Here is a 24,735-nt window from a genome sequence, read left to right on the forward strand (position 1 = left end):
TGAACTTAGGTTAGTTGCAAAAAAAAAAAAGTATATAATGCAAACTCTTGGGCAACCACTAGAACCAAACCAAGCCAAACAAAAAAGAAAGAAAAAGCAGTAAACATAATTCAGATGATTTAATTTTATTTGATACTCATACATGAAAAGTAGTTTTAAATTTAAGCTTGAGCCCTTATAAGAGTGAGTCTACATTGGGCTGTGGGAATATGAGGCACCCAGCTTTGGAGGGCTGGGGTCTTGTCTGCACAATTCTCTTAGTGTGCTGTGCTGATGTCACTTAACCCAGCTGGGCTGTGTTTCCTCATTCACCCATACGGACACAGCATTACCTGCTTCGCAGTGCTGTTGTCTGGCTTAAGTGAAATAACAGATATTTAAGGGTTTTGGAATTCTAGTACTCATTTCAATTCCCTTTTTCATTTTATAACCTTTTTTTAAAAAAAACCATTTTTTCAGGCAATGGAAAAACCTTAATAAATAAGCACTAAACTTTATATCTATAAGTGTGCTAAGCAAATGTTAGTTTTTACCCTTAGAAAGCTAAATATGGAAGCAATTTTAATGGAAGAAATGGAATATTTTGTCTGGAGGGTTTTTGCCATCCTTTACTCCCTGAGTTTTAGGTTATAAATATTAAGGGTCCTGTGGTCTAATATGCTACTTGTTGGCTTTACTTTAAAAGTGTTGCTTCTCATTTCCTCATGAAATACGTGATGAGAGTTCAAATGGGATCTAAAATATGTATTCACTGAGATTTCAAAGGTAAATTCTTCACTTCTCAAAGTGAATCGGTAATAACTATACTAGTTGTTTGGTTTGGTTTTGTTTTGTTTCAACTGTTAATGGAAATAAAATCTTCCAAAGAGTATGTATTAGTCATAAACACATAGTCATCCTACCCCGTTAGAAATGTACTTTGTTTCTTGATTATGGTGATGATATCACAAAGCCATTTGGGTCCTTGAAGAGGATTCAAATTTGCATTTCCAAGCACTGACTATAAGCAGAAGGGACCATTCACTGAGAAGTTCACAGACTGCACCTAGAAGGCAGTGCATTGAGAGGGTGAAGGAGGACATGGTATGGTAGGTAGGTTAAACTTGCTGCTTATCTAGTCAGTTTTAAAGTCAGAGCTCATGCTGCCCACAGCCATTACATTACTTTCATCTCTGTCTTTTCAGTGAAGAAAATTAGGTAGGGAATAACCTGGAGCAGGGCAGAGCTGCTCTGCTGTTGCTATCAGATGTGAGCACACAGAGAACTGCCAAAGGAGGAAAGTCTAGAGATACCAGGAGATGATGCCAGGTACTTTAGTCATAGTGTCAATGAAGGAATTTGATATTATATAAAGGAAATGTGTATATAAAGCTGGCCCCACTCAACACCAGGGGGTATTAAGGTATACTGAGGGAAATATTGTGAAGAATTGGGGAATGTCTATGGCCAATCTCATGGCTTTGAACTCTCACAGAGTTCAAAATGAGCACAGATATGGAGCCTGTGGGAGTGAAAAGAGAGGGAAGATTTTAAATAATACTATTTTGTAATTTTAAAGTTAAGAAGCTGTTGATGTTATTTTTAACTACATAGACACCTCATTTTAAGAAATGCTAGTGTGACTGAATTAAGTCCATGGTTTTTCATATGGTTTTGTTTTGTTTTGAGATGGAGTCTCACTCTGTCTCCGAGGCTGGAGTGCAGTGATGCGATCTCGGCTCACTGCAAGCTCCACCTCCTGGGTCCACACATTCTCCTGCCTCAGCCTCCCGAGTAGCTGGGACTACAGGCACCTGCCGCCACACCTGGCTAATATTTTGTATTTTTAGTAGAGACAGGGTTCCACTGTGTTAGCCAGGATGGTCTCGATATCCTGACCTCGTGATCCACCCGCCTCGGCCTCCCAAAGTGCTGGGATTATAGGTGTGAGCCACCGTGCCCAGCCAAGTCCATGGTTTTTAATGTTCAATGACTTAAACTTATAGGCATTGATTATAGGATAAACTAACAGCCAGAGTCAGGTACTTAGGAAATAATTATAAAGCCCCTTTTAGGATAGTTTCTAAAATCAGCGCATGGAAACATGGTGTTCATGGGATGCACTCAACTTTTTGTTAACAGAGAAAGCATCCCATGTCATAAATGCAGATCTAAATGCTGGAGCATGGTGTAATACAAAAAAAAATTAGCCGGGCGTGGTAGCGGGCGCCTGTAGTCCCAGCTACTCGGGAGGCTGAGGCAGGAGAATGGCGTGAACCCGGGAGGCGGAGCTTGCAGTGAGCCGAGATCGCGCCACTGCACTCCAGCCTGGGCGACAGAGCGAGACTCCGTCTCAAAAAAAAAAAAAAAAAAAAAAAAAACTCTGCCCAAGGGCTGCAGGTCTGTAACGATTACAAAATCCTCTGGATCTACACCATGATCCTACATGCTAGCTTCCTGATAAGATAATCTCCACAGTTTTTAAAGCAGCCTCCCACACAACAGGAGAATTATCTGGACACAAGACGTAATCAGACTCAAGACATAGTCTCCTCTATTGACAATACATCAACTTCCAAGGTGCAGAGTTCTTCTCTAGGCTTCAATGACAAGATTCCTTTCTAGGGGCAAAGAGGAGTTCAAGGTCAGCTTATGTAGTTAGGCTCTTGTTGCTTCTTTACATCTGGATACTTGAAATATAAAATGGATTCAAGCAGCCAGTGGTGGGCAGCTGGTGCCTGTCCTCTTCCATGTGGTTTTCTCTTGGTGTGCTCTGATTCCGTGGGGAGGAGGGGGCAGCTTGCGCAGTGGCTTCTCTGGGGCTTTCCTTCTCACTCCTCCCAGGAAATCATAATACTTCTGTCAATTAAAGGTAGTTTCAAAACCTCCTTAAAACCTATTCTGCTATTTTTTTTTTTTCACCAAGACCCGAATAACCTCAAGTTGTCAAGCTGGCCAATGATTTGTCATCCTCCTCTCATAATGTCTTCTTGCTATCCTGTTTCTCCTCTTATTTTAATCTCTTGTCAAAACTGAGGCCTGCCAATCAATTCCTCTCGAACTTATTCTGTCAGTCAGCTTTCTTCTTTAGTCTGGATGAAATCTAATTTGTGTTTGAATGTACATCTTGTAGAACTTGTATTTTTATACCCTCCTCACTCTTCTATTATAAACCAGGTCTTGGAAAAGCCAATTATCTATACCTACTCAGTTTTCTATATACAGCCTAAATTAATATGAACCAATATGCTGAATCATAACTGTTTTCAAAAAAATGATGTATCAGTAGTTTGGTGGAATATTTTCTTCCATCATGCCAGTTCAGGCTTCTAATGAAGGTTTGGATTTATTTTTCCTGAACTGTAATCTACAGCCTTAATTACAAGTGAATGCTGTATCATTTTCTTTCGCCTTGCTTGTGGCAGAGTGATGTTTGCTGTCTGCAGCAGTAAAATCACAGGGGAATTTTTCTCTGCTTTGAACAGCAGCAAGATTAGGAAAGGAACCCACATGCTTCCCATATTTCAGGAAAAAGGAAGAGGGACATTTTACCAGACCAAGTTTTTATATCAACATTGGAACAGTGTTCATTATAAAGAATTTTTGTAGTATTTTAAAGTTATTTTCTTTCTCAAATAATGTTAGAGAATATATCACGCACTCAGGAAGCTGCCATCTGTCTTCTCTGGCTTTATGAGCTGTGTTGGTTGCTCAGCTGTTCCCAACAACAGGTGATCACTCTCAGGTGATTTTAACAACATTCCCTTGCATATAAAGTCTTCGGTGGCATGGGAAATTGGCGACTAAGAGACTATTTGTGGCTTAACCTTTCTGGTCATAGAGTGGAAAGAGCAAAAGACTGAGAAGGTAGGAAATGGAGTCTTTTATTACACCTGTCACTAAAAAACTGTGTGACCTTGGGCAAGGCATTCAGCTTTTTTGAGCCACGGGTTTCATATCTGTAAGAGATTCAGAATCCTCTAGAATTCCAAAATTGTTATGCCATTCATTAGAAAGGGTTGATTTTGTTCTTCAGATCGTGTACAGAGGATCTTTTGTTGAGTAGAGGACTTTAAAATGGCCTCATCTACTTTCCAATAGAAATGGCTTTCTAAATATATACTGGCCAAATTTTGGTGAACTCTTTCTCTGTGTCAGCCTGCTCCATTCTTTAAATCTTATTGAGAATGAAATTTATTTCTTAATAATTGCAATGTCTAAACAATATTTAAATATTACGACATTGCTTTCAGCCTCTATCTCAAGTGGAGGGTTTCAATGCTCCCAGCCTGTAGCTCGGCCTCTGCAGGGGATTTTCTGATTATGGATCCTGGTGGTCTCTTTTTATGATCTTTTCTGGGCATGAGAAGGCAGAATTGATAGTTTAAAGTAGAAGTCTGTTTCCCTTCCCCTGCACTTAAACCCTTTAGGCAAACACCATCCAAGACAGCCTTTATTGACAAGCAAGGGAATTCACCCCTCTCAAAATAGAGTAAGCGGAAAAATACTCACTAGGGCAATAATATCAAACTTTTTTTTCTCACATATTCAGTAAAAGAATTCTAAACATTTATGTAACTCCTTTCCCACCAACATTTTTAAGTTGGTAACTCTTTTCTTTGATCTATTTATATAGTTGAAAAGAATTAGAATTTCTGGTGCACTGTAAATGTAGCCTAGCCTAGCCCAGCCTAGCCCCGCCCCGCCCCGCCCAGCCCAGCCCAGCCCAGCCCAGCCTAGCCCAGCCCAGCCTAGCCTAGCCTAGCCTAGATTCAAGATCAACACCCATAGCCTAAAAAATCCCAAACATACAACTGAACTCCTTACACTCAGTTGGACCAATCTATTACCCTATAGAAGAGCTAATGTTAGTATAAGTAACATGAAAACATTCTCCTCCGCATAAGCCTACATCAGACCAAAATATTAACCTGACAATTAACAGCCCAATATCTACAAACAACCAACAAGCCATTATTACCCCCACTGTTAACCCAACACAGGCATGCCCACAAGGAAAGGTTAAAAAAAGTAAAAGGAACTCGGCAAATCTTACCCGGCCTGTTTACCAAAAACATCACCTCTAGCATCATCAGTATTAGAGGCACCGCCTGCCCGGTGACATATGTTTAACAGCCGCGGTACCCTAACCGTGCAAAGGTAGCATAATCACTTGTTCCTTAAATAGGGACTTGTATGAATGGCTCCACGAGGGTTCAGCTGTCTCTTACTTTCAACCAGTGAAATTGACCTACCGTGAAGAGGCGGGCATAACAGCGCAATCCTATTCCAGAGTCCATATCAACAATAGGGTTTACGACCTCGATGTTGGATCAGGACATCCCGATGGTGCAGCCGCTATTAAAGGTTCGTTTGTTCAACGATTAAAGTCCTACGTGATCTGAGTTCAGACCGGAGTAATCCAGGTCGGTTTCTATCTGTTCTAAATTTCTCCCCGTACGAAAGGACAAGAGAAATAAGGCCTACTTCACAAAGCGCCTTCCCCCATAAATGATATCATCTCAATTTAATACCACACCAATACCCACCCAAGAACAGGGTTTGTTAAGATGGCAGAGCCCGGTAATCGCATAAAACTTAAAACTTTATAATCAGAGGTTCAATTCCTCTTCTTAACAATATACCCATGACCAACCTCCTACTCCTCATTGTACCTATCCTAATCGCAATAGCATTCCTAATGCTAACCGAACGAAAAATTCTAGGCTACATACAACTACGCAAAGGCCCCAACATTGTAGATCCCTACGGACTACTACAGCCTTTCGCTGACGCCATAAAACTCTTCACTAAAGAACCCCTAAAACCCTCCACTTCAACCATCACCCTCTACATCACCGCCCCAACCTTAGCCCTCACCATCGCCCTCCTACTATGAACTCCCCTCCCCATGCCTAACCCCCTAGTCAACCTTAACTTAGGCCTCCTATTTATCCTAGCCACCTCTAGCCTAGCCGTTTACTCAATCCTCTGATCAGGGTGAGCATCAAACTCAAACTACGCCTTGATCGGCGCATTACGAGCAGTAGCCCAAACAATCTCATATGAAGTCACTCTAGCCATTATTCTATTATCAACACTACTAATAAGTGGTTCCTTCAACCTCTCTACCCTTATCACAACACAAGAGCACCTCTGACTAATCCTGCCATCATGACCCTTGGCCATAATATGATTTATCTCTACACTAGCAGAAACCAACCGAACCCCCTTCGACCTTACTGAAGGAGAATCTGAATTAGTCTCAGGCTTTAACATCGAATATGCCACAGGCCCCTTTGCCCTATTTTTCATGGCCGAATACATAAACATTATTATAATAAATACCCTCACCACTACAATCTTCCTAGGAACAACATACAATGCACACTCCCCTGAACTCTACACGACATATTTTGTCACCAAAGCTCTACTTCTAACCTCCCTGTTCCTATGAATTCGAACAGCATATCCCCGATTTCGCTACGACCAACTCATACACCTCCTATGAAAAAACTTCCTACCACTCACCCTAGCATCACTCATGTGATACATCTCCATACCCACTACAATCTCCAGCATTCCCCCTCAAACCTAAGAAATATGTCTGATAAAAGAATTACTTCGATAGAGTAAATAATAGGAGTTCAAATCCCCTTATTTCTAGGACTATGAGAATCGAACCCATCCCTGAGAATCCAAAATTCTCCGTGCCACCTATCACACCCCATCCTAAAGTAAGGTCAGCTAAATAAGCTATCGGGCCCATACCCCGAAAATGTTGGTTATACCCTTCCCGTACTAATTAATCCCCTAGCCCAACCCATCATCTACTCTACCATCTTTGCAGGCACACTCATTACAGCGCTAAGCTCACACTGATTTTTTACCTGAGTAGGCCTAGAAATAAACATGCTAGCTTTTATCCCAGTTCTAACCAAAAAAATAAGCCCTCGCTCCACAGAAGCTGCCATCAAATATTTTCTCACACAAGCAACCACGTCCATAATTCTCCTAATAGCTGTCCTCTCCAACAACATATTCTCCGGACAATGAACCATAACCAATACTACTAATCAGTGCTCATCATTAATAATTATAATAGCCATGGCAATAAAACTAGGAATAGCCCCCTTTCGCTTCTGAGTTCCAGAAGTTACCCAAGGCACCCCCCTAATATCCGGCCTACTCCTCCTCACATGACAAAAATTAGCCCCCATCTCAATTATATACCAAATTTCTTCATCACTGAACGTAAACCTTCTCCTCACTCTTTCAATCTTATCCATTATAGCAGGCAGCTGAGGTGGACTAAACCAAACCCAGCTGCACAAAATCCTAGCATACTCCTCAATCACCCACATAGGCTGAATACTAGCAGTTCTACCATACAACCCCAACATAACCATTCTTAATTTAACTATTTACATCACCCTAACTACTACCGCATTTCTGTTACTCAAACTCCAGCACCACAACCTTACTACTATCTCGCACCTGAAACAAGCTAACATGATTAACTCCTCTAATTCCATCCACCCTCCTCTCCCTAGGAGGCCTACCCCCACTAACCGGCTTCTTGCCCAAATGAATTATCATTGAAGAATTCACAAAAAACAATAGCCTCATTATCCCCACCATCATGGCCATTATCACTCTCCTCAACCTCTATTTCTACCTACGCCTAATCTATTCCACCTCAATTACACTACTTCCTATATCCAACAACTTAAAAATAAAATGACAATTCGAACATACAAAACCCACCCCCTTCCTCCCTACACTCATTATCCTTACCACACTGCTTCTACCCATCTCCCTAGCCTAGCCTAGCCTAGCCTAAACTGTCAAAGGCCCACAGTTGTCAACCGCTGCCCACTTCGACACCTAACGGCATTTCGGAACATTCCACAAGATGGCGCCCTTGCTTTCCAAGGCCAGCCTAGCCTAGCCTAGAGCCTAGCCAGTAACTGTCAAAGGCCCACAGTTGTCAATCGCTGCCCACTTCGACATCTAACGGCATTCCGGAACATTCCACAATATGGCGCCCTTGCTTTCCAATCTTCGGGCTACGGGCGGAGGACGCCTTGCCAGGACGTCGACCTCGCTCTGCAAGGTTCAGGGGCCGAGCTCAGACAGAGGCTCGCTCTAGGGCGATGGGCGGGGGCCAGACGGGCCTCGAGTGGGATCCTGGCACGGTTGGCCGATCGGCCCGGGATCCCGGCTGCGGGCCCGTGTCTGCCCTAGCGCGATGCAGCGATGGGCTCGAATGCCCGGCTCCACGAATCCCGGCCTTTCACCCGCACGGCCTCTCGGCACTGCCCCAGCTAGACACCAGCGAGCTCGTCACAGCGCGGGCAGGCACTGCGGGGCAGCTGCAAACGAGCCCTGTCATACGGCCGGAGGAGGTCTCGCCTGCCCTTGCGGCGGGCTCCGGGCACCCTGATACCTTGACACAGAACCACTGACTCCCTAGGAATGAACTCGTTACTTTAGTCATACCAATAGAGTATCCACTCTCCAGTCTCTCTTTTACAACAATAAGATTTTAGGTTTGTTACAAAATTATGCAAAGTCAGACTTTTTCCATGTTATTACAGTTTATTATACCCACTCTTCTAGTGGTTTTCAAACTATGTTAAGAATCTTTTGGAAAAACTGATTTTAAATGCAAATTCCTGCAGCCAGCTCCCAAGATTCTGATTAAGTCTGGGTGAAGCTCAAAAATGTATTTTAAAAACAACCGCAGCTGGTTTCTGACTGAAGGCAAAACCACCACTCAGAATCACCACTTAAAACCAATGAAGGGTGGAGCAAATTTAGCTCCTCTTTCTTGATGACCACGTTGGCACCTCTGTGAGTTAGTTTAAGAGACAACATCTGTGTTTCACTCTCTCCTTACGTAAGCAAAATACTAAGCCTAAAAAGACGTCCTTCAGTATTCTAACAATTTGTGAAAATGCATGGTTATTCAAGAATATTGTCTGAACTTTATTTTATATGCATTATCTTAAAGCAATAGGGGAAAACATGCAAAATACATTAAACGTCAAGTAAGGTAACCTCTAGTTTAAATTTTTTTTAAAGGAAAAAAAGGTCTTTCTATTAAACTGTGTGAGAATTAACTTTAGGTAATTAGACTTGGTTCTTAAAGTCAACACTGGCTTGTTTTGGAAAGAAATCAATGAGGTTGTGGTAAGGATTAAAGCTCTTTATTTTTATTTTTGGCATATCCACTTGTCCCAGCATGCCTTCTCCACTGAATTACCCTCTAATCTTAGTCAAAACGAATTATTCATGTAGGTCTATTTCTGAACTCTGTTCAATTGATCTATGTGCCAAATCTTTCCCAATGCCAAACTATCTTGATTAATGTAGCTTTTTCACAATTCAGATAGTGTAAGTCCTTCAACTGTGTGTGTTTGTGTGTTTTATTTTTCCAAAATTGTTTTGGCTATTCTAAGTCCTTTACATTTTACATACATTTTGGAATCAACTTTTAAATATTCACAAAAACAGCTTCCTGGGACTTGGATTGAAACTTTGAATCCACAGATCCATTTGTGGAGAATTGACCACTACGCTGAATCTTTCAATTCATGAACATAATATATCTCTCTATTTATTTAGGTCTTTAAAATTTCTTACAAAAATCTTTGCTTTTTGGTATAAAGTTTTCATATATTTTGTTAATTGAATCTCAACTATTTCTTGTTTATTTTTTAAAAATGATCTTGCTTGTATTATAACCAGTATTTTAAAATTTTCCATTTTAAATCAATTTTTGCTCATGTATAGAAATACTATTGATTTTTTTGTATTGGTTTAGCATCTTGTGACTTTGCTAAACTCACATAATAGATGGATGGAAAGTTTTTCTAGACTTGTTGGTATTTTCTATATGTCTTTATTTTTTCTTGCCTTATTATATTGACTGGAACCTCTAATACAATGTTAAATAGAAATATTAAAAGCAGACATCATCTTCTTCCTGCTCTTAGGGAAAGCAAGTTCAGTCTTTCACCATTAATTATGTTATTAACTGTAGTTTTTTTAAAAGTCAGTCTTTATGAAATAGAGGCAGTTCCTTTCTATTCCTAGTTTGCTGAGAGATTTTTTTACCACAATGGGTATAAAATTTTGCCAAATACTTTTTCTGCATCTATTGAGAGGTTTCCCTTGGTTTTACGTTGCATATATATTTTATATTGGTGTTGATGATCTACCAGCTTTGTTCTGGTAGGAGAAATCACTTTCTGATATGAAGGGAAATTTTAAAAACTGAGCTATCATATATGATCTAAAAAAAGACCTTTGTGTTACATAGTATTTCTCTCTGATATGCTTCATGGCTTTGAATTATTATAATAAACAGGTCAATTCTTGAGTTTTTTCTTTTATTTATGCTAATGCTTTGCGTTAGGAATCAATGAGATTGGCTTATCTAAATTTATTACTGTCATTCTTCTAGGCAAAGTAATGAACGGTAGTCTTTCTTTGCAGGAAAGGAAAAGAGAATTTATCTTGATTGAGAATTCGCTGTTCTCAGGTAGTCTCTTTGCATACAGCGTATCATTTAAATTTGTTCATACAACATACCTGGTATCTAAGAGACATCTTCAGTTTTCAAAGAAATGTACTTACTCGTACAATGAATCAAATTTATGCATTTTTTAAATTTTAAAAACAATGTTAAAACATGACACATTATTTGACAAATGAAGAAGTGAATCCCTTGTCATCTCAGCACTCCTATGCAGTCACTATTTTTAGAAATTGATGTTGATTTTTCTGTCTAAACATCTACAGTACCAATACGCAGAGCCATTTTTAAGTGCTTATATATAATTTTTAAATACTTACCATTTAATTAAGTGTGTGTAGGGAGGAAGTGTAGGTAAAACATCTGGTACAATATGCACCAATAAATGACAGCTATCATTATCATTATTATTGCCATTTTGTGTCTTAATCATAATATGGTCTTCTCAAGGATGTAGACAATGTTCCCTACATCTTTTGTAATCTCCAATAGTAGTCATTGCAATGCTGAACACAAGGAGGTAAGGGTTGTTTTTTTGTTTTTTGAGACAGTCTTGCTCTGTCTCCCAGGCTGGAGTGCAGTGGCACAATCTTGGCTCGCTGCAACCTCAGCCTCCCAGGTTCAAGCGATTCTCCTGCTTCAGCCTCCTGAGTAGCTACAGGCATGTGCCACCACACCCGGCGAATATTTTGTGTTTTTTTTTTAGTAGAGACGGGGTTTTACCATGTTGGCCAGGCTGGTCTTGAACTCCTGACCTCAAATGATCCTCCCGCCTCGGCCTCCTAAAGTGCTGGGATTACAGGCGTGAGCCACCGCTCCCAGCCTGAGGTAAGGGTTTTAAGAAATACTTTTTGGCTCATTGGCTGGTTGATGAACTAGCCCAGGACCTTTGTTTGGCAGAGCAGGACCACTATCTGTCCAGGCTTGGCATGAAGGAGAAATGAGAAAGACTGAAATACTCTGGTGATGGCAACAAACAGAATTTTGGAGCACATAATATTGCCTCTTGCTTAGAATATTTAGTTGCAGGACAGAGGAAATGCTCAGTTACTTATAGGAACAGAGCATTATAGTTTGTGGCTTAGTGCAGAATATTGGGTGCATAATATATTCTAAAGGTTTAATTGACAATTTAAAAACATTCTCCACTTTAAAAACATCATTTAGAGATAAAAGAGAAAAGTACTTGTTAAAAAATCAGTTATTCTAGATTGTTATATTCTTTCCTTACCTTTTCCAAAGTATTGATTCATTTATTAGCACTTTTGCAAATAAATTTAAAATACATTTAGTTCTTCCATGATTTTAATGGCTCTGTAAAATTTCCATTAAGATCAATGATAAACTACATGATGGATATTAGGATCAGTAGTCCAAAAAACGATTAGGTTCAGGGTCTAAGTATATCATATTATATGTTATGCAACCTCTTTAACATTTTGATTTTGGTAAAACCGTGGTTAATGATAAATATTATAAACATTTTTACTGGATACATTGCACTGGAGGGAAAATGAGCTTATATGGGTAATGCAGCAGGCTGCAGAATGTATGCAGACAGAGTCGTGGAAATTATTCTGTTTCCTGTTTTCAGAAAATATATGACCTTATCTCTTGAGGTTTTTATATCAGCTGAAAGAGACACCTCTCTTCCCTAGCCTCTAAATTATTGTTCTAGTCCAGGCTAACTACCCCATTTCACATTTTCTCAGCTCTGGATCCTTTAAAAATATGTAAATTATTCTTAGCCTGGTGTTATATTTAATTTTGTGGCTACTTCATAGTACTTCCTAAGTTACTAGGCACATGTAATAATAACTACAACCATACTTAATTGAGCACATATGCCAGGTTTGATATTCAATATTTAATTCATCTTAAAACGGTTTTCAAGTGAACTTAGTCCCATTTTATAAATGAGGACACTGAGGCTGAGAGAGTTTAAATAACTTCCTCAAGCCAAGTGGTAGATGAAGGATTTGAACCCAGGCTTTAATGTGTTTACTTTCATTCAAGTATATTCATTTGAGTATATTTCAGATGAGATCTTGATGGTTCTCTGTGTTCTTGTATGTTAAATTAAAGTTGAACAATATAATTTCCAAGATTTTTCCGTGTCTTGATAATTTATAAATTTTATGAATTCTACGATTAATCACAATCTTGCAAAGAAATATGATTTTTGGCATCCATACTCTTGATTTAGATACACTCCATCCAGGTGGGTTATCTTTAAAACAAAAAGTGCTTTACTCACATGTGAATATGTATATATGTGTACATACAAACATAGGTAGATGTGATATCTTCTTTAGTGTTCAGTATTTACAAGCTTAATGAAGATTTTAGAAATTGTGAGGTATAAAAACCCCTAGAAATATGCCACTAACAGGTTTCTTTGAAAATATAGAAAATGTTTTGATTATTGTTTGGTAATTGACATTACAGAGATTAGGTATTTTTCCCAAGTGGTTGAACAAATAGATGTACTGTCATTAATGATTAGTTCTATTAACTGGATTGATAGTCTTTTCTAAGGGCCCACATTTAAATACTCTAATTAAAAAAAACTAATTTATTTCAACAAATCACTATTAAGTGAATCTCAAGTTTTCTAGAATCACGAACTGTTGAGTTTACTTTGGTGGAGGAAGGCAGTGTATCCTGGGAACTGAAGACCTTATTAATTTTGAGAAGTAGGTTGGTGAGCAAAGCCACATTTAATCTGGAATAACTTCTGTAGTCAATGAAACAGAAAATACAAATCCTGTTTCTGAGGAAAGTATATTCAGTGATGACTCAGACGAATGCTGGGGCCTGATAAGAGGGCTCCTTCAGGTTTTTAATTGAAATGTGACTACAACAAGGAGTTGACAGAAATCACCTCTGATTTCCAGATAAATGCACAAATCCAGTGTCATTGAAAGGCGATAAGACAGATTTCCAGAATAGGGATTTGAAAAGTTCCTCCTATCCTGCTTATTCTGAAATAGGGCACCTCCAATGCAACCTCGTTTATCTGACAACTGAATTTGTAATGGGTATCCGGGTATCTTTGGCAGTAAAGTGGGATTATTTCCATTTCCTCAGACTTTTTAAAGCCCCTTTTTTCCCTGTAGCTATATAAATGCAAAGTAATAAGATAATAATATCAATAGCTAGTATAAGGGCTTTCATGTTAGTTACTAGAGCAGAACACTCACCTCTAAGGTTGTTTGGTTTCCTGATGTGCTAAGCAATGTGTCTTTCTAAGCAAGATCGTAATATTGACAATCATCTCATCTTTACCCATAACGCCTCAGGGCAGATGTTGCACAGCATGATATGTGCATGGGGAAGGAAGTAGAATGGGTGTCCCTACTACTTCATTCCCCAGAAATCAAGCTTCTTAAATTTGATGCAAATCAGAACTAAATGTTTGTGTAGTATTCTGTCACCTCCTCTCTTTAGTGTGGCTTAAACATTTGTTCCTCTTCTGATCAGTCATTGTATGCAGGCTGCCCCAGAAAGGAGCCCCAGGTGAGGAGCTCTTTCCAGCTGAAGCAATTTCTGGAGAGAGTTGATAGTTGGGAGTTGTCAGCCACAGTGCTTCCTCAGAGGTTCCCATCCTTCAACCCTGTGCCTTTGAGGATCTGGGGAGCACACCCTAGCGTTCAGTTCCCCATGTGATGGTGGGGCTCCAGAGCCATTATTTGGGCTGAGCCTCGAGATGGGAGCAGTAGGTGACAAGGATTTATTTTTTTTCCTGCAATTTTACAAGAAAAATCTGGAGGGACTCATATATACTAATGTGTTTCAGTCCTATCTTGAGGTAAAATGGTAGAGCTGCTTTTCTATGTTTCCTGAATGTCTGATTGCATATTGTCCTTTTATGACTTATTTACTTTTTAAAGTCTAACACTGATGTTTGTTTTAACCTAGCTTTACCTGTATGAATACATTGAGAAAATACAGACATTTGTCTTGGACATCCCTCCATCCCCAGGGATATTCTGAGGCCTTTATGAAGATACTTGGAAGATCCTAGAACAATTTCTCATAGACTTATCATTAAGCCATCTGCAGCAGAAACTCCTAAAGGAGTTTGTTGATTCTCAAGACCACTTCATCACTAAAATATAATGAGTGGCGGACCAATAGATACAGTTTCTAGGCCAGAGAATTGGCATTTAACAGATTTTCTGGGTGAATCCTATATGCAATAAAGTTTAAAAATATCAGGCCTAGAGAGATTATTATGTTCTTTAGGTATTCCTGGCTGGGCACAGTGACTCATGCCTATAATCCCAGGACTGTGGAAGACTGAGGTGGGAGCATCACTTGAGCCCAGGAGTGCAAGCCTGCAGTGAGCAGTGATTGCCACTGCATTCCAGCCTGGATGACAACAACAAAAAAAGATATTCATGAAATATGCACAATTAATACTGATGAAAGTGTTTTAGTCTACCCTTTCCAAGGGCCTAGACAATTTTTCATAGATCATGCAAACTTGGCTTTTTATCACTGACTTCTTTTTAAGGGTTTAGTAGTAATTGTTTAAGTAGTGAAGATATTAATTAGATGGTTTTATCTAAAGCATTTTTGAAACTTTGCTATCTTGAGCAAACTTGTAGTAAAATCTCCATCTTTAATTATTGAAATATTTGTGGAGGTGAACTGGGAAAATATCAAAGAAAACACACAGCAAAAATAATTCTACACCCTCCATTAAAATTTTCCCACATATAGGGTTTCAAATTTTGTAACTGTAGACTAGTGACATGTGTCTCATCAAGAGTATAATGGTATAATATTTTTTAAATTACTTATTGTAAATATGCCAGATTGCACATTAGAATTGCATTTAGACAGCTGATTCCTTAAGTCATAGTCTCTAGAGGATGAATATTGGAGATCACTGCTTTTATCCTTGTGGAAGTCAAAATAAAATGTAGAGATGAATTTATAAATGTAACATTTTATTTGGGAAGAAAAAAATTGCCATTTGGGGCATACACTCAGGCTGGGTGGTCTTTAGTATGTCTGAAAAACAAAGAGGAGTTTGGAAGTTTTATAAAAAAGAGAAATATTACCTACTGTTTTTCCAGAAAGTTCATTGGCCTTAGTGAAGTGTTGAGGAGGTGGCAAGCTCTGATTGATGAGTGATAGCAGTGGGTAAAACTAGTCTTACAGGTAACTGCAGGTAGTTTCAGAAGCCATTAGATGGACACAACTGGTTTCAGGTTACAGCAAACAGTTTTTTTTTTTTTTTTTTTTTGCAACGAGGCTTGCAGAGGATTACATTCTTGGAGCAATGTTACCTGCCTTGAGTGCTCTTCCCCCGGCTTCTCGACTGTGTTTCAGTTGGGTATGACAAGAGTGACCCGATTTCTATCATCAACTTTCACAGCCTCGTTCTACCTGATTTACAAGATTTTGTCATGGTTGAGGAGCCATTTTAGTTAATTCTACCAATATACAAAGTTCATATGAGAACCTTTTCTAACAATGCTGAAAAATGTATCAGGGAGTTGGGTTCAAGCACAAAGATGGAAAAGTGCATTTATATTAGCCCTTCCATCTCTGTCAGCTTAAAATATTTCCATTTGGCAAAGAGATGATACAGGAGATAGAAATAAATTATTTAGGCAGATAGTGAGGGCAAAAGAGTCCTTGGCAGAACTTCCCTTCAACAAAAAGCAGCACAAGAAATCACTTTTTTTCTAACAAAGAACAGCCTGGAAGATCAGGCTTCAAACATAGATGAAGAAGCTGGAAGCTTGCACGTAGGGGGATGCCGGCAGCTGCACAGATAGAAAGGGCTACCCGGGGCTAGGCATGTTCACCATGGAGGCTCCACCTTCCCTTTTTTGTTAGCACATGCACAGTAGGAAAGAGATAAGCAACATGGAGTAGTTCAGGCAGAGGACCCACCTGCATGATAAAAGACTGGGGTAGGGGCTGTCAGAGATTCAGATCCTCTGCAGATGGCACATCTGGTTCTAACCGGTTTTTCGTGCCCTGTGTAGATCAGGTTCCGCCTTCCCACCAGCTGTCTATAAAAACCCTTACATGTCACTGCAGGTTGGCAACCCATTTCTCCGGGACCTCTCTCTGTAGCACAGAGCTATTCTCTTTCTTTCGCCTATAACATTTCTGCTCTAAACCTCACCCTTTGTGTGTGTCCACGTCCTTGACCTCCATGACTGTGAGACCCAGAACCTCGGCTGTCACCCCTGACAACGAGGCTGCTTCATAGATGACTTTAATTCATTGTAAGCTTCAAAAATGGAGCATTTTCTACAGTTGTCACCATGATTTATACCATATAAAATTATTATTATTGTTTATTGTGACCAGACCTTCATGTATGGTAGGTTTGTCTTTGTTAACAGTTAAGGAACACATTTTAGATGAGTATTTGTCAAAGTTGGGCCAGAAAGGCTTTCTTTTTAAGAAAGTAATATAGTGCTTCTGAACCTTGCATTCCCATGAATTACAGAATTCATACAAATCCACAATTAGGTGCCTTTCTTGAATGCCACCATTCATTTGCTAACTTCTTATCCTTTGTCTCTATTTGCCAATATAATATCTACTCTTGGAGTCACAGAGTCTTAACTGTCCAGCTAGTTGATGATGTTTTCACTGTATAGTTTGTAGGGAGTATAGGATTACATAGCACAATTTTTTCTTGTAGGGTTTTGGAAACCCACTCTATATTTGGAGCTGCTCTGGGAAAAATTAAATCAATTTCACAGCACTTATTAATGAAATTATCAAGATTTTATAAGCTTCATGATTTTGGTTGCTATACTTTTGCCATTTTATTGCTTGGCATTACTTAGTTACAAGGGAAGATAAAAATGTTGAAATTTAAACCAATTATGAATGCTGGTTTAAAAAAACATGAAAAGCACTTACAAGGGTGGATTTAACATCATGACAAATTTTCTGTATATTAAAACTTTTGTGTTATCTCTGCCATTGATTATTGTGGGTGGAGTGCTGGCTACAGTAACTATTCAAAATCTTTAAAATATTGTGGGATCTATAGATCCTACAACTTCTCAAGTTCCACAGTTTTAACTTTATGTGATTTCTCACCTTACAATAAATTATGAGGGAGCCCTTTGGAAATGCTTTTTACTTTATTTAAATATTTAATCGACAAATAAAAATTGTATATATTTATGGAGTATAGCATGATTTTTGATACATGTGTACATTGTGGAATGGCTAAATCAATCTAATTAACATAGCCACTACCTCATATACTTTTTTGTGTGTATGAGAACATTTAAAATCTACTCTCTTGGCAATTTTCAAGTATATAACACATTGTTTTTTAAAAACCGCTGTTAAGTGTATATTTCAGCAGCATTCAGTACATTCCCATCATTGTTTAACCATCATCACTATCCAGACATTTTTCACCATACCATACTGAAACTCTACCCATTAAACAATAACTCCCCATTTCGATCTCCCCTGCAACCCCTAGTAATCTCTTCTATTTTGTTCTATGAATTTGACCGTCTAGGCATTTCAGATAAGTGAAATCATATAGTATTTGTTTTTTTGCTTCTTGCTATTTCACTTAGCATAAGTTTTCAAGGTTGATCCACATTGTAGCACAATAGGTGTACAATACATGTTATTAACTGTAGTCACTATTGTATACTGTAGATCTCAACTTATTCCTCATAACTGAAATTTTGTATCATTTGACCAATACCTCCCCAATTCTTGCCACTTCCCCCAAGTCCCAGGTGCCCACTGTCCTACTCTCAGCTGCTAGAAGTTCAACTTTTTAAATTCCCCATATAAGAAAGATTATGTAGCCTTTGTCTTTCTGTGCATTTGATTTTGAGAATTCAATGAATATTCACTGTTATTTCCTTTGCCCTTTGCTGCTGTTGAATATGTTTACTGGCCTCCATTATTAAAATAGAATTTATAGTGCTTAAAAATTAATATGACTATTATGATTTTTCTTTCTTTGATATTTTCTGCATATAGAATATGACTTAAATTTGAATGTTGAAGCATGCTGAATTGGTTAATCACTATGAACCTATTAACCCACTGATTCAACAAATACTTGTTGAGCACTTAATATTGTATGCTTTGGGTACTTTAGGTATGCAAAGATGAAATATTAAAGGATGCAATACAGTGTGCAAAGGCAGAATAATAATCCATGTTGGGAGAAGTTATACCCCAGGAAAAAGAAGAATTTCCATGGAGAATGCCTCCTGCAAAGGCACAAAAGATAATGTAAATCTAAAAAGCAAAAGATCAAATGTAATGTAACAGGTAACAGAAAGAGAGGAAAGGGGAGATGATGGTGCCAGAGAAACAAATTGAGGATAATAGCTACATCACTTACAAACTAAACAATTAATTAAGAATGTGGGCAGGATGCAGTGGCTCACGCCTGTAATCCCAACACTTTGGGAGGCTAAGGCAGGTGGATCACCTGAGGTCAGGGGTTCAAGGCCAGCCTGGCCAACATGGTGAAACCTTCTCTAAAAAAAATACAAAAATTAGCCAGGCATGATGGCAAGTGCCTGTAATCCCAGCTACTCGGGAGGCTGAGGTGGGAGAATTGCTTTAACACAGGAGGCGGAGGTTGCAGTGAGCCGAGATTGTACCACTGCACTCCAGCCTGGGCAACAGAGCAAAACTCCATTGCCAAATAAATAAATAAATAAAAAACAAAAACAAAACAAACAACAACAACAACAAAAAACAAACAGAAAACAGTATGCAAAAGAAGAGAACTGATGTAGCAGAAAACAGTCATTATCAGGGAGGACAGCTTTGAAAAATTGTGTAGTATTATATTAGTCCATTTTCACATCGCTACAAAGAAATATCAGAGATGGGATATTTATTTGTAAAAAGAAGTTTAATTGTCTCATGGTTCTGCAGGCTGTACAGGAAATATGATGCTGGCATTTGCTAGGCTTCTGTGGAGGCCTCAGGAAACTTACAGTCATGGCAAAGAGGGAGCAGGCACGTCTGTCACATAGCAAGAGCAAGAGAGTGAGGGGAGAGGTGCTACACACTTTAAAATGACCAGATATCACAAGAACTCATTCATTTTCGTGAAGACCAAGAAAAGATAGTGCTAAACCATTGATGAAAAATCTGCCCCCGTGATTGAGTCACCGTCCACCAGTCCCACCTCCAACATTTGGGACTACATTTCAATATGAGATTTGGGTGGGGATACACATCCTAACTATATCAAGTATTGAAAATGAAAAGAAACAAAAAAAAAGTTGCAGAATGCTGCAATAACAATCTCACATATGAAAAACTGTTCCTGAATCAAATAACAGACCAAATGGAAAAACAAACACTCAAAGATGTATTTGAATAAACCTTTTCTGAAATGAAGGAAGACTTGTATTATTGTATTGAGGTTTTTAATTTAATTTAAAATTTATCAGCATAGACAATATGGAGTTATTTATGTACCTGTTGCCTGTCAGTGCCCCAATGAATGATGTATATAGTCCAGATGTTATGTCAGAAGGATCTCACTCCAGAGGCATCTATTGCCAGTGCTTCAGCTAATCACAACTTGATTAACACCTGGAACTTTTCTAATTAGCATATTGAATGTCAGAAAAAGGTTTTCATGGAGCACTTAGTAGTTAATTAGTTAACATGTGGAAGGTTAAAAATGGGCTCTCATTAGTGAAATTAAAAATATTCAAGGTATGTGGGATGGTTAAAATATTTTAAAACACTCTACACTTAGGTGAACAGCATATAAGACTCTAGCAAGTCCTGTATTCTCTACCTTTGAGGATAACACACAAAGCTTTATCTGTAAACATTCTGGTGTTTAGGTATTCAAAGAAGATTCCTCATTGCCTGATGATAACCATATGGATAAAAGGATCCCGTCTCTCAAATATTGTACTGTCTTCTTTAAGTACATTGTCTATGTGTGATTGGGTCACCTAAAAGTACAGAGCACTGGGACTTCATGTACTTCAAAAGACTGAAATGCTGACTGAAATATTTTATGCTGGCTTGTTATTTAAACACTGTAAGTGTGGCCTGAACCTTACCTTTGTTAAAATCTGGTAGTGAGGTTGTAGGGGAATAGCTAATTATTGCTCACTCCAAATATGTGGGAGGCTACTGTTATATATCAAAATAGACTAAAAATTGTCATGACAAACTTGACTTAGACCAACACACAACAATTTAAAACCATAAATTAAAAAGTTATATTCTATTCCAGAAAAAAATGATCCAGGATGATCAGCTTCTGAAAGTGTCCTAATGAAATTGCTGAGCTACAAGAATAAATAATTCCTTGGGAATCTTGGAAAAAAAATCCAGAAGGCAATATATGAGAATGGCAATAGTCATGAGAAGAAAAAATGAAAGCAATGTCTGCAGAATTAAAAAAAAATAGAATGATACAATACTTTTATACATGATATAATACTTTTTAGTACAATATTTTTTATACTCAGCCAAGTTGTCATTTATGTAGAAATGAAACAGAAAGACATTCTTGTATATGCTAAGAATTCAGGGAGTAGTTACCATAAGACTGGGGGGCAAAAAGCTTTATGATTTTTCTGGTGATCTAGAGAGGTATCAAAATAAGAATTATCTCAGAAAATGGAAAACCATTGTAGAAAAGGGTTGGTATTGGATATCAAATTTATTTAAATTTATACCTAGTACTAAACATCAGTTATAATGGTAGCAGAAATTAGTTTAAGTGTCATAAATATTGAAAGAAAGACTGCACAATGGGTTCGGACAAATATACCTGAAGTTTTTAATAAAAGTAACGTGCAAAGGACAAATTAAGAGATAATTATATTAAATAGAAAGAAAAAATTATATGATGAATACTTCTTACACATGTATAAATTAAATATTACAGAAAAAGCTATAAAAACAAAACAGGCAGAAGTAGTAGACAGGAAATTGATGGGCACTGAAGTCGATTCCATATTTTACCTGTTGTGAATAGTACTGCAGTAAAAACAAGAATGCAGGTGTCTCGTTGGTACATTGATTGCCTTTCTTTTGGGTATATAGCCAATAGTAGAATTGCAGGATCATATGGTAATTCTAATTTTAGTTTTGTGAGGAACTACCATTCTGCTTTCCATAGTAGCTGTACTAATTTTCTTTTTCTTAAGATTTTTTTTTTTTTGGCCACAATCTCAAAATAACTACATTGTGTTTTTCTGTGTGCCAACTCCTGTCTAAGAGCTTTGCAATTATTAACTTACTTATTTCTTGCTATAATTATTTGAGTTAGGTTGTTCTTATTTTCTTTTTTTTTTTTTTTGGTTTGCTTTTAATGTTGAACTTTTTTTTATTATACTTTAAGTTTTAGGGTACATGTGCACAACGTGCAGGTTTGTTACATATGTATACCTGTGCCATGTTGGTGTGCTGCACCCATTAACTCGTCATTTAGCATTAGGTATATCTCCTAATGCTATCCCTCCCCACTCCCCCCACCCCACAACAGTCCCCAGTGTGTGATGTTCCCCTTCCTGTGTCCATGTGTTCTCATTGTTCAACTCCCACCTATGAGTGAGAACATGTGGTGTTTGGTTTTTTATCCTTGCGATAGTTTGCTGAGAATGATGGTTTCCAGCTTCATCCATGTCCCTAAAAAGGACATGAACTCATCGTTTTTTATGGCTGCATAGTATTCCATGGTGTATGTGTGCCACATTTTCTTAATCCAGTCTATCATTGTTGGACATTTGGGTTGGTTCCAAGCCTTTGCTATTGTGAATAGTGCCACAATAAACATATGTGTGCATGTGTCTTTATAGCAGCATGATTTATAATCCTTTGTGTATATACCCAGTAATGGGATAACTGGGTCAAATGGTATTTCTAGTTCTAGATCCCTGAGGAATCGCCACACCGACTTCCACAATGGTTGAACTAGTTTACAGTCCCACCAAAAGTGTAAAAGTGTTCCTGTTTCTCCACATCCTCTCCAGCACTTGTTGTTTCCTGACTTTTTAATGATCGCCATTCTAACTGGTGTGAGATGGTATATCATTGTGGTTTTGATTTGCATTTGTCTGATGGCCAGTGATGATGAGCATTTTTTCCTGTGTTTTTTGGCTCCATAAATGTCTTCTTTTGAGAAGTGTCTGTTCATATCCTTTGCCCACTTTTTGATGGGGTTGTTTGTTTTTTTCTTGTAAATTTGTTTGAGTTCATTGTAGATTCTGGATATTAGCCCTTTGTCAGATGAGTAGGTTGTGAAAATTTTCTCCCATTCTGTAGGTTCCCTGTTCACTCTGATGGTAGTTTCTTTTGCTGTGCAGAAGCTCTTTAGTTTAATTAGATTCCATTTATGAATTTTGGCTTTTGTTGGCATTGCTTTTGGTGTTTTAGACATGAAGTCCTTGCCCATGCCTATGTCCTGAATGGTATTGCCTAGGTTTTCTTCTAGGGTTTTTATGGGTTTAGGTCTTATGTTTAAGTCTTTAATCCATCTTGAATTAATTTTTGTATAAGGTGTAAGGAAGGGGTGCAGTTTCAGCTTTCTGCATATGGCTCCATGGGGAGTCTCGCTCTTTCACCCAGGCTGGAGTGCAGTGGCACGATCTTGGCTCACTGCAACCTCTACCTCCTGGGTTCAAGTGATTCTCCTGCCTCAGCCTCCCGAGTAGTTGGGATTACAAGCACCCACCACCATGCCTGGCTAATTTTTTGTGTTTTTAGTAGAGATGGGGCTTCACCATGTTAGCCAGGATGGTCTTGATCTCCTGACCACGAGATCTGCCCACCTCGGTATCCCAAAGTGCTAAGATTACAGACGTGAGCCACCACACCCGGCCTTAGCTGTACTAATTTCCATTCCCACCAACTGTGTATGAGGGTTCCCCTGATGGGAGCAAGCCCCACCAAAATCTGGCCATAAACTGGCCCCAAAACTGGCCATAAAGAAAATCTCTGCAGCACTGTAACATGTTCATAATGGCCCTAACACCCAAGCTGGAAGGTTGCGGGTTTAGGGGAATGAGGGCAAGGAACGCTTGGCCCGCCAAGGGCGGAAAACTGCTTAAAGGCATTATTAAGCCACAAACAATAGTGTGAGCAATCTGTGCCTTAAGGACATGCTCCTGCTGCAGTTAACTAGCCCAACCTTTTCCTTTAATTTGGTCCATCCCTTTGTTTCCTGTAAGGGATACTTTTAGTTAATCGAATATCTATAGAAACAGTGCTAATGACTGGCTTGCTGTTAATAAATATGTGGGTAAATCTCTGTTCGGGGCTCTCAGCTCTGAAGGCTGTGAGACCCCTGATTTCCCACTTCACTCCTCTATATTTCTGTGTGTGTGTCTTTAATTCCTCTAGTGCCGCTGGGTTAGGGTCTGCCCTACCAAGCTGGCCTCGGCATTACCCTTTCTCTACATCCTTACAGCAACCATTTTCTCTTTTCAATAAAAGCCATTTTAAGAGGAGTAAAATGGTACCTCATTGTAGTTTTGATTTACATTTTTCCGATGATTCATGCTATTGAGCTTTTTTTCAAATACCTGTTGGCCATTTGTATGTCTTCTTTGGAGAAATGTTTATTCAGATATTTGTTCATTTTTCAATGGGATTAAAAATTTTTTTTTTGCTATTGAGTTGTTTGAGCTCCTTATATATTCTGGTTATTAATCCCTTGTCACCTGGGTTGTTTGCAAATATTTTCTTCCATTCTGTGGGTTGTCTCTTCACTTTATTGATTGTTTCCTTTGCTGTGCAGAAGTTTTTTTAGTTTCATATGATCCAATTTTCCCATTTTCACTTTGGTTGTTTGTGCTTTTGAGGTCTTACTCAAGAAATCTTTGCCCAGGCCAATGTCCTGGAATATTTTTCCAATGTTTCCTTTTAGTGGTTTCATAGTTTCAGGGCTTACATTTAAGTCCATAATCTTTTTTGATTTGATTGTTGTATATAATGAGAGATGAAGTCTAGTTTCATCCTTCTGCATATGATTATCCAATTTTTCCAGCACCATTAATTGAAAAGACTACCCTTTACCCTATTGTATGTTCTTGGCAACTTTGCCAAAAATGACACTTGCACTGCAAATGCCTGGATTTATATCTGAGTTCTCTTTGCTGTTCCATTGGTCTATATGTCTGTTTATATGCCAGTACCATGCTGATTTGGTTACTATAATTTTGTGGTATGTTTTGAAGTCAGGTAATGTAATG

General features: G+C 38.5%; 1 protein-coding gene and 1 pseudogene across 1 annotated transcript in view; both read left to right on the forward strand.

Moving 5' to 3' along the window:
• The window catches only part of KCNN2 (potassium calcium-activated channel subfamily N member 2), an 827,086-nt gene that overhangs the window by 159,843 nt on the left and 642,508 nt on the right, over positions 1-24,735 (forward strand). The window lies entirely within an intron of this gene.
• On the forward strand, positions 5,585-6,841 carry LOC117980350 (NADH-ubiquinone oxidoreductase chain 1-like; annotated as a pseudogene).

The sequence above is a fragment of the Pan paniscus genome, chromosome 4 (assembly GCF_029289425.2).
Source record: "Pan paniscus chromosome 4, NHGRI_mPanPan1-v2.0_pri, whole genome shotgun sequence".
Classification (NCBI taxonomy): Eukaryota; Metazoa; Chordata; class Mammalia; order Primates; family Hominidae; genus Pan; species Pan paniscus.